The sequence below is a fragment of the Schistocerca cancellata genome, chromosome 1, assembly GCF_023864275.1.
Source record: "Schistocerca cancellata isolate TAMUIC-IGC-003103 chromosome 1, iqSchCanc2.1, whole genome shotgun sequence".
Taxonomy (NCBI): Eukaryota; Metazoa; Arthropoda; class Insecta; order Orthoptera; family Acrididae; genus Schistocerca; species Schistocerca cancellata.
Window position 1 is genome coordinate 1133941594 of NC_064626.1, and position 9743 is coordinate 1133951336.

The following is a 9743-nucleotide window of genomic DNA, read 5'->3' on the forward strand; positions in this document are numbered from 1 at the left end:
TTCTGAGAGGTGGATCAGGTAGTGGGGCGGCGGAGGCAAGGTGGGCAGGGGTCTCAAGCCGAGGCCTGGCCACGATGTCTCCTCCCTCCCATCCTGGGGATGCGGTACAAAGGATGCAGTGGGTGTAATATTGTGAATGTTTTATTTGTTATTTTATTTATTTATTTTCAATTTTTTTTATTTCTATTTATTTTTTATTTTTTTAAACAGTAAGTAACTGAAAACTAGTAAGTACCCTCGTTGCGTCGAGTTGGAGACGCACATAACTAAAAACACTCTTATAGTTGTATCAAAAGGCATAAAGAACGAGAGGAAAGTGCGGGGCTAAGGAAGCCATGAAACAAAACCTAAGGGTGGAATCCATACCACCATTAACAGGTGCTACATCTTGCACCGGATAGAAACAAAAACTGCGAAGGCCTTTTCGCACCGGGGACGAAAAGAGGAAATGGGTCAAATACTGCTATAGAGTGCGAGGGTTCACGACGAAACTCGCCATCTGCTGCATCATCCAGGTATGACTTCTCGTAATGACCAAGGTAGATCCCACGTTGTACCGTGTAGTGTTCTATCATCGCATGGTAATTTTAGCTTCTCTTACCCGTGATGTTCCAGCTACGTGGAGGGTCGTGGAACGCACTCCACAAATAATTGGAAAAATATTGTCGATACTTTGGGTTACGGAGGATCTTGCAATGTCGTTCCTGCAAATAGTTCCAAAAGTCTAAAGTGTCCTTAGTACCATCTTGAAACAAATAATGCACTGTATGTTCACGAAGCCACGTCATGGCATTAGTTTACGTGCGTGGGTAATACGTCTCATCCGGGAATAAGAGAGTCTTGGAGTCGATGTGATTCGGCGTTACTCGAAGGAAGTATGCTGACATTTGCCTCACTAAGTGCCACACTGCCATAGACTCGCCACAGCTAAGACGGTGTTCATCGTTGTCTTGAATGCCGCAGCTCGTGTACGTGGGTGAGTCTACCATATGGATCGCATGTAGCCTTGATCTGGTCACCTGCTTACCATTGACAGTGATATACCACAGGAGTCTCCAAACTTTTTAGTCCGCAGGCCACATTGACTCCTCCACGAAGTCATAAGGGCCAAGATCTACCTAGTGGGATTACAGCGCCCTACACTCCACGATCACCATAATGTAAGGCTAAAGGAAAGATGAAATATCAAAAATCTAAGGTTGCGGAAATAGCTAGCACTGAAACGAACTACGATTTTTATTTAATTATATAATTTTGATTGGTGGACGAACCTGACCGAAATTCTGGTGATTTTATTCTGGCGAATTTCACCGACAAAAAAGTATGTCACTGCACATTCTGTATGTATTTTACAACGTAATCAAAAGAAAGTGAAACCTAGCTTAAGAAGCATCTTCCATAACGATTGATTACTAAGGCTACTCGCTGAAGTGGTGTCCATTTGAAAGACTTGCACCAGACTTGTGAGTAGAATAAAATGCAAAGAATTTTTTTACTTAAAATGTTTTCGCCAAACTAGTCTGTAAACCTTTTTTTTTTCACTACGCACAGAGAATAGTCTGTCTGTTTATTGTGGATAGCCACAAGTTTAACCATGACCTTCCGCTTTGTAAAGATAGAGCTCCGACAATGTCGAGGTGTATTGGTCGCGATAGGCCTCGAAACTCAATTGTTGGCAGTATAGGTCATCATCATCAGTTATCTGCTATATTAGCAGGTCCTTTGCCACTCCATTTTCTGCGATCCATTGCTTCCTTCTTAAGGCTGCTGTATGTTGTACCGTCCATCATGTCATCCAGTATCTGGAACCTCTTCCTTCCTCGCTTCCTTTTCCCTTCTACATAACAGTATAGGTACCACCTCAAATATTTGGCGGGCCAGATACCGGGGATGTCCGGCCAGCTAACGCGGGCCGGTTTGCAGGCCCTTGCGGGCCAGTTTCGGCCCGCGGGCCGTTGTTTGGAGACCCCTGATATACCACATCGCCGTCACATCAGTGTCCAGTGTTACGTGGTGAATTGTCCTCCACACTACTCGCCAGTTGACGTTCGGGTGCTTCCTTTCCACGACGTTATCTGGTCGTCCACGTTGCAGGACCCGATAAACCGTCTTTGCCGTCGTCAGTTGAGTCGCTGTTAAGGCAAGTCGAACGTAACTGAGTTCGAGGTAAATGACACCGATGAAGAAGAGCGAGGAGGGGACGTGGTGTATCGGCACAGGATGCAACAGGGAGGGCGGTGCTAGTTCTTCTATTAACAAACTCATCATACTGTCCGGACGACGGTGCCATAGTTTGACTAATGTGCTCACAAATAGAGCTACCGCTCTGTCATGATAGTGATAAAGGCCAAACCCTCCCCGATCCGGGGGAAGGGTGAGAGTCTCTTATTTGATCTTGAAAAGCATTCCTGAACTCACGAAGGACCAAAAAGCCGCAAGTATACGGCGAGCTAACATCACCGGTGTAGGTAATATCTGGGCGATGTTCAGAATGCATTGCCCTAAATGTGTGTTTACATACTGGGTGCGTCTGACGATGTCCAGGGCTCGTAGGCGGTTGTTGGCAATCCCAGTCCGAACATTTCGTAATAGCTGTCGAAAGCTGCGGGCAGTGGTTGGTCGTATATCGTCTGTAAAATCAATGCCGAGACATGTCAAAGTATCTCTGAGTTGTAAGGGGGTGACACTGTCCTCAGACAATCCGACCCCGACGTTCATCGCCACCGATTTTGCGACGTTGATACGACTACCAGTGGCCATGCTATATGTCGCTATCCAATTCAGTGCGCTAGCGGTGTCGTCGCCGTTGCGAATGACAGTCGCCAGGTCGTCAGCGTACGCTTTACATCGGAAAGTGTGGCCTCGTAACGTCATAATCGTTAGTCGTTGGCGCAGGCCGCATAGGAGTGGTTCCATGGCCACAGGGTACAGTAAAGCGGACAGAGAGCAGCCTTGGCGTATCGACAGAGGAATGATGAGGGGCTGCGTAGGTCGGCCGTTGACGATCACCTTGGATGTCGCGCCACGGAGTAGTCGCATGACGACAGTGACGAATGGCTGTGGGTACTGCATATGTTGGAGGACCGCTTCCGAATAGTCGTGGTCCACTCGGTCGAAAGCTTGACCGAAATCGATTGCCGCCAGTGCACCCTTCAGACGACATGCCCTCGCCAGTGAGATCAAGTCACGATATTCACTGAGTGCTGTTTGAATATTATTGTCGCCTCCTAATGACGTTTGAACGGGTGAGATAACATTTCGTAAGATCTTGAAGTGGCAGTTCAATAGCGTCAACGGGCAGTAGTCCTGCAGCCGTGAGCCACCGGACGGTTTGTGAATAGGAATAATTATCCCTTCCACAAGGGCCGCAGGGAGCAGCACTTCCGGGGATAGTAGTTCGCGACAGATGTCCGTCCGTTGGGTGGCTAATAAATATTGAAAAGTCCGGTAAAATTCCAAGGGGAGGCCATCAGGACTCGGAGACTTGTTGACCGCTCCTTTTCTAATGGCGTCGATCACTTCTTCTTCCGTAATTTCTTCCATCAAGGCCGCTTCCATTGCCGGAGTGACGTTACGGTAAATCGTTTGAGAGATGTCCTCCAGTGCTGTCGGATCAGGGGTCTGAGCGGAATAGAGCTGGCAATAATGATCGTAGAACGCTGTGTTTATGTCTTGTTGCGTGGTGAGAAGACGACCGTCCTCCGTGACGATGAAGCGTATCAGCGCTCGTTGGCGTCGTTTACGTTCACGAAGTACGTGGAACATCGACGGGCGTTCGTTCAGTATCCGATTCTGCGTTCTCGAGCGGATGACCACCCCCTCTAGGTGGCGTCGCATATTAGCGACGATCTGAGCCTTAGCACGGTGGACCGCCGTTTGTCGTTCCGGAGACGGCGCCATAACATCGCAGTCGCGCAGTACCCTTAAGTAAAAGTCGAGTGTATGTCTACGCCAAGCAGCGTGGTCGCGACCGTAAGTTATCAACATTCGCCTCAGTGCCGGTTTGGCGAAGTCCAAGCACCAGCGGATCGTTGTGGGATATGCACGGAGGCGATTTTCACACGAATGCCACGTATCCTCAACGGCTTGGCGGCAATCCGAGTACGACAGGTGAGCGACGTTTAATTTCCACGGACTGCGGCTTCTCCACACTTGTTGCCGCCGCAGGGTGACGGCACAAATGTGAGCTGAGTGGTCCGAGAAAGCTGCAGGCCACAGTTTCGCATCCTGTGTTCCAGCGGCGAGAGAGCGTGAGACATAAATCCGGTCGATGCGACTGGAAGAATGACTCGTGAAGTGTGTGAATCCCGGTCAGTGGCTGTGAAGATGTTCCCAAGTGTCCACCATCTGCAGGTCTCGAATTATCATTTCGAGTTACGGGCTCGGATTATGTCGTGGGAGTTGGTCTCTGGGCGCCAGTACGCAGTTGTAGTCACCTCCAAACACCAGATGGGCGTGACGGCCTTGGAAGAGCGGGGCGACGTCTTCCGCAAAGAATCGTGAACGTTCGTGACGTTTGTCCGCCCCGGAAGGTGCGTAGATTTTGATAAGGCGGACACCTAGTACGGTGAGTGCCATTCCTCTTGCCCCAGACAGAAAGAGGATATCGTCCGCCACTATCCCTTCCCGAAGAAGTACAGCGACACCGCTGCCTGTGGGGGAAGCTGGAGAGACGCAACCATCGTAACCGTACATGCCTGGGAAGTCGTCGACGTACACTTCCTGGAGAAGAGCTATATCGATGGAAGCAGAATTCAACATATCCTGAAGCAAGGATAACTTAGCGCGCGTCCGTGTAGTGATGATGTTTATAGTTGCAACACGATAAGTTTGAGGTCTATCCATAGCACCCGTGTTTGCCATCAATACCCTTGTAAGGCTGTATCATCACGGTATCTGATGGCGAGAAAGGATCAACACTGGTGGAATAAATTCCCCCGCGTGTCGTCCGAGACGACGGGCAAGGAGGTTTCCTCACTGTCGTCCGCCCAGTCACCATGAAATACCATCCGCTGTTGGAGACTGTTAGTGGCTGCTGCGGCACTCGGCGCTGACTCCATCGGCTCTACTGGCTGGGAATAGGGAGCGGCTGTCTGCTTGTGATTCTGCTGGTCTGTGGGGTCGGAGGGACTGAAGCCGTCAACATGGCGATCTGTTGGGTGGGATGTTACTGCGGCCTCTGTACCGGCGGTACCGTCGTTGGAGTGTCCACAGTCCATGTCAAACGATCGCTGCAAACACTCGTCCGATGGAGCACGCCGCCGTCTCTTGTGTTTCCGCGGGGAACTCTGTTCACAGACGTGTGTTTCAGTATCCGAATGATCTGAATGTGGTTGGATTTCTTCAGCTGCTCCGGTGTCTGGAAGAAAAGCCGCTGTCGGCACAACCCGTGGGTCAATGTCCATCCTGGCATCCATGCTTTCTTGCAAGGTCGGTCGGTGATTATCTTAAGGTGGGGGCGCCGTTGTAGAGGCCGGATCCGGTACTGCAGAATCCATCATGGTCTCACTATCGGGGGCGGATATAGGACTAATGTGGTCAGCATCGGAAAGAGTTGCTGCCCGTGCAACCTCGGCATAATTGAGGAAGGGTCATCACCGTAGAAGGAGTCATAAATTCACCTGTCGGGATTTGAGTAAGCCGTCGTCGGTGAAAATCCGACCGGACGTGCCCTTCTTGGCCACAACCGGAGCAAGTGCGTGGCTGACCGTCATACATAATGATCGCCCTACATCCGCCAATAACAAGATATGATGGTACATGTTTGGTCAGTTCAATTTTAATCTGTCGTACCCCGTTAAGAACGGGGTACGTTGTAAAGGTGGTCCATTTCTCGGCCGGCCATATAGCTAGCCACTCTGCCGTAAGGCTGGAAGGCCGCGGTGACTACGTCCGGTGGTACTTCGAAAGGGAGTTCGAAAACGCGTATCGTACGGAGGCCAAGCCCCGCGTGATCGATAGAGACCGCCCAAATATGGCCATCAGAATGTTTGAATTTAAGATCGTTCGCACGTGCGCGCACGATTCTGCTGCACATCTCGTCACTTGCTAACTTGACGTAGACAATACCGCTAGTGATAGAGAGATGGATACCAATTGTGTCCCGCGGTTCAATTTGAACGTCATCACGTAGAAAACGTTCCACTTCAAAAGCTCGCGGTCGTGCATGATCGGGTTGAAAACTGATCTTGATGGTGGTTTGTCTGTATGAATGTGCCATATTGCGTCACCGCGCGGGAATAGCCGAGCGGTCTTCGGCGCTACAGTCATAGACTGTGCGGCTGGTCCCGGCGGAGGTTCGCGTCCTCCCTCGGGCATGGGTGTGTGTGTGTGTGTGTGTTTGTCCTTAGGATAATGTAGGTTAAGTAGTGTGTAAGCTTAGGGACTGATGACCTTAGCAGTTAAGTCCCATAAGATTTCACACACATTTTTGAACATATTGCGTCGCTAGTGATGGGCTCTAAACTAGCGACAACGAAGTAGTAAACAACTCGGGCACTCGCGACGGCGCGGACGGGACGTGAACAACACGTCCTCGCCGCAGCGCTGAGGAAAGCAGACTTGCCAACTGAGCTACAGGCGGAATTAAAGCTGTGAGGACGGGGCGGGAGTCGTGCTTGGGTAGCTCAGTTGGATGTGAACGCAATGCCTTCTTCGCGGATGAAGTTACACCCCTTTCTATGGGACCACACGATGACTGGGTCATGGGTGGAGACTTCAGCTGCACCCAGCGACCTCAGGATCAATTGCCGCGTCACTCACCATGCACAGCTCTGGAAACAGTCGTCACGCGACTACAATTTGTCGACACGTGGAGACATGTTCACGGTGATCTTTTGGGCTTTACGTACTACACTGCGCACTCCTCTAGCCGACTGGATCCATCTACATCTCGCGATCCGTAATTCAACACACTCGACAGGCTGAAATCTGGCCTGTTGCTTTCTCAGATCATGAGGCAGCATGGCACGGACGTGGTTTATGGAAACTGAACACGGCACTTCTTAATTCACCTGACTGTCGACTTCTAATAGAAGACACTTGGATCATATGTAATAGACGACGTCCCACGTATCCGTCTACCATATCCTGGTGGATCTAGTGTGCAAATCCTGCTCTTCGAAAAACTTTGATCCGGTATGGCAAAGATGTTGTCGCCTGGAGAAAGAACACTATGGACTTTTACTACAGGATCCTACAAGAATGCTCCACAATGCCAGCCTCCCCTGAGCGCCATACAAAGATGAACCATGCTAAGGTCCAAATCTCCAATCTCATGCGAAGGCATTTGGAAGGAGCGATAGTACGATCTCGTACTGCTGATCGCATGCCTCATGCCTCATGATCGATGTACCATATCATCCAAGAACGCCAACATCGACGCCGAAAATTGATTCACGTCCTAACAGACCAAGAAGGGCGTCGCTACGTAACCCAATCTGCAATAGGGAATGTGCTTCACGCCCACTACCAGCAGCTCTACGCCGCAATTCCACAATCCACAGAGTTGATCGAGGAAGTCTCACAGCTCAACTTCGGTGGTGTCCCAGGGAGATGCGGCGATTGACTTGATGTCAGAGGTGACTGATGAATTCCGCGATGCGACCCGGGCAGGAACCATCAATCGCTCCCCAGGTCCCGACGGTCTTCCCCTCGAATTTCATCGCACCTTCCGTGATTTGTTAGAGTCCACTTTCACCTCCATCTGTCGGGAACTGATGTCTCCGGAAGTACCTGTGCCGGACGCTTTCATGAAAGGAATTATTATTCCTGTACATATACCGCCTGGTGGCAACAATATCAGTGATTATCGGCCCATCACCCTCCCTAACAGTGATATGAAAATCTTCACTCGCCTTTTGGCAGCACGACTTAAAAACGTTGCCCGATATGTTGCGTCGCCAGACCAAGCATCTTTGGGAGGGGATAATAATATGCTCATGGCTTTATGCCGCTACAGGGATATGATCGCCGTTACCCAGACACAACGCCTCTCTGGGGCACTTGCGTCTTTGGACTTGTCAAGCTTTTGATGGGGTTTACCATTCGTTCCTTACGGCCGTTCTCCACCATATGGGTTTCCCAGTCGCCGTTATCACGGTAGTGATGCGCCTTCTGCGGGGTGCCTCGTCCAGGATTATGTACAATTGCAGATTCACTCCTCCGATAACAATAGGTCGATCCGTACGTCAAGGTTGCCCTCTATCAGCGATTTCGTACGCCTTTTCCTTGGAATACTTGTCATGTGGACTAAGACAACGTTTGGTACGATTGTCCATAGATCGCTACCGATTCTGTTGCACGGCCTATGCTGACGATGTAGTCATCTGTTTACGTAATGCCGACGATGTTCGAGCTGTTTTGACGTGGGTAGCGACTTATTGTGAGGCGTCGGGTAGCTCTTTAAACGTACGTAAGTCACAAGTTATGTTCATTGGCACGAGACTTACCATGAAGTGCGTTACACCTCTCACCACCGTTGATACCATTCGCTGTTTGGGAATAGATTTTTCATCTGACCTCCGGCGTTCAGCCACCATCAACTGTCGATGCCTCCTTTTAATGATCAGAGCAGGTCTTATGGACCACCGCCTTCGATCCCTAGATATTCTCCAAAGAGCTCGATATGTCAATACATGTATCGCATCCCGAGTTCCCCATGTAGCACAAGTTCTACCTTTCCCGCTTACTGTGGCACGTCGCATGTTGGCAGCGATGGCATCTTTCGTCAGCTCTGGGCTGTTGTTCAAAGCTAACTCTGCAACCCTTACTCTTCCCCGTGAACGAGGTGGGATAGGTCTGTTTCACGTGGCGGATAGAGGTCACGCCCTATTTGTCAGCTCCCAGATGACGGTATGGACACGTTGCCCAACGAGCCTCACTGGTCTCCTCCTGTCGGCATATACGCCGGTCTCACTGTCAGCCCCAGTGATGATCTCGGATGTTCCGGACCAGTTCCATTATATACGATACTTCTTTCTTGAACTCAGTTATCTACGCCTCACCTTACCAAGACAGGTTTTACTCAAGACAAAGGCAGTATACAATGTCCTCCAAACTCGATTGAACAAAAGTTCCCCCAGGTTGACTGGCGTCATGTATGGCGCGCGGTTTTCGCCTGTTACCTTGACACGAATGTTCAATCTGTCTGGTACCTAACTGTCAGTGGTAAGCAAATCAACCAATCTCGCCTTCATCGTATCCACCTCGCCCAATCACCTCTATGTTCCACGTGTGGAGTGCCAGACAATAACAAACATCAGTTTGTTTGCGGACCGGTGGCGGAGGTTTGGCAATTGATTCGTCGTATTGTGGCTTTTCTAACGTGGGACACTCCGGATCGGATTACTCCCCTTTCATTATTATTTCCGGAACGTGACTGTTTTCTTCGGACAAAGACCAATGCTGTGAACTGGATTCGCGGACATGCCATTCACTACCTATTTGGACAAACTGTAGACTCTGTACACGATTTGTGGACATACCTCAATGACCGTCATTATGTCGTTGTCCGTCACCCAAAATACACACAATTTCTCTCGAACTTCCTTGGAAGTGCTTTCCACGACCCGCCTCGCAGCTGAAATGTGTTAAGGCCAAGAGAGAAGGTTTCCTGTTTGAACCAATGAACATTTCTGAACAATTGAACGGAACACATCAATTTCGAGAAGACGTGACTCAACATATTCGCAGCGGGGCGCAGAAGGCTTCTGATCAATTAGACAAAAAATAAAAATAAAATT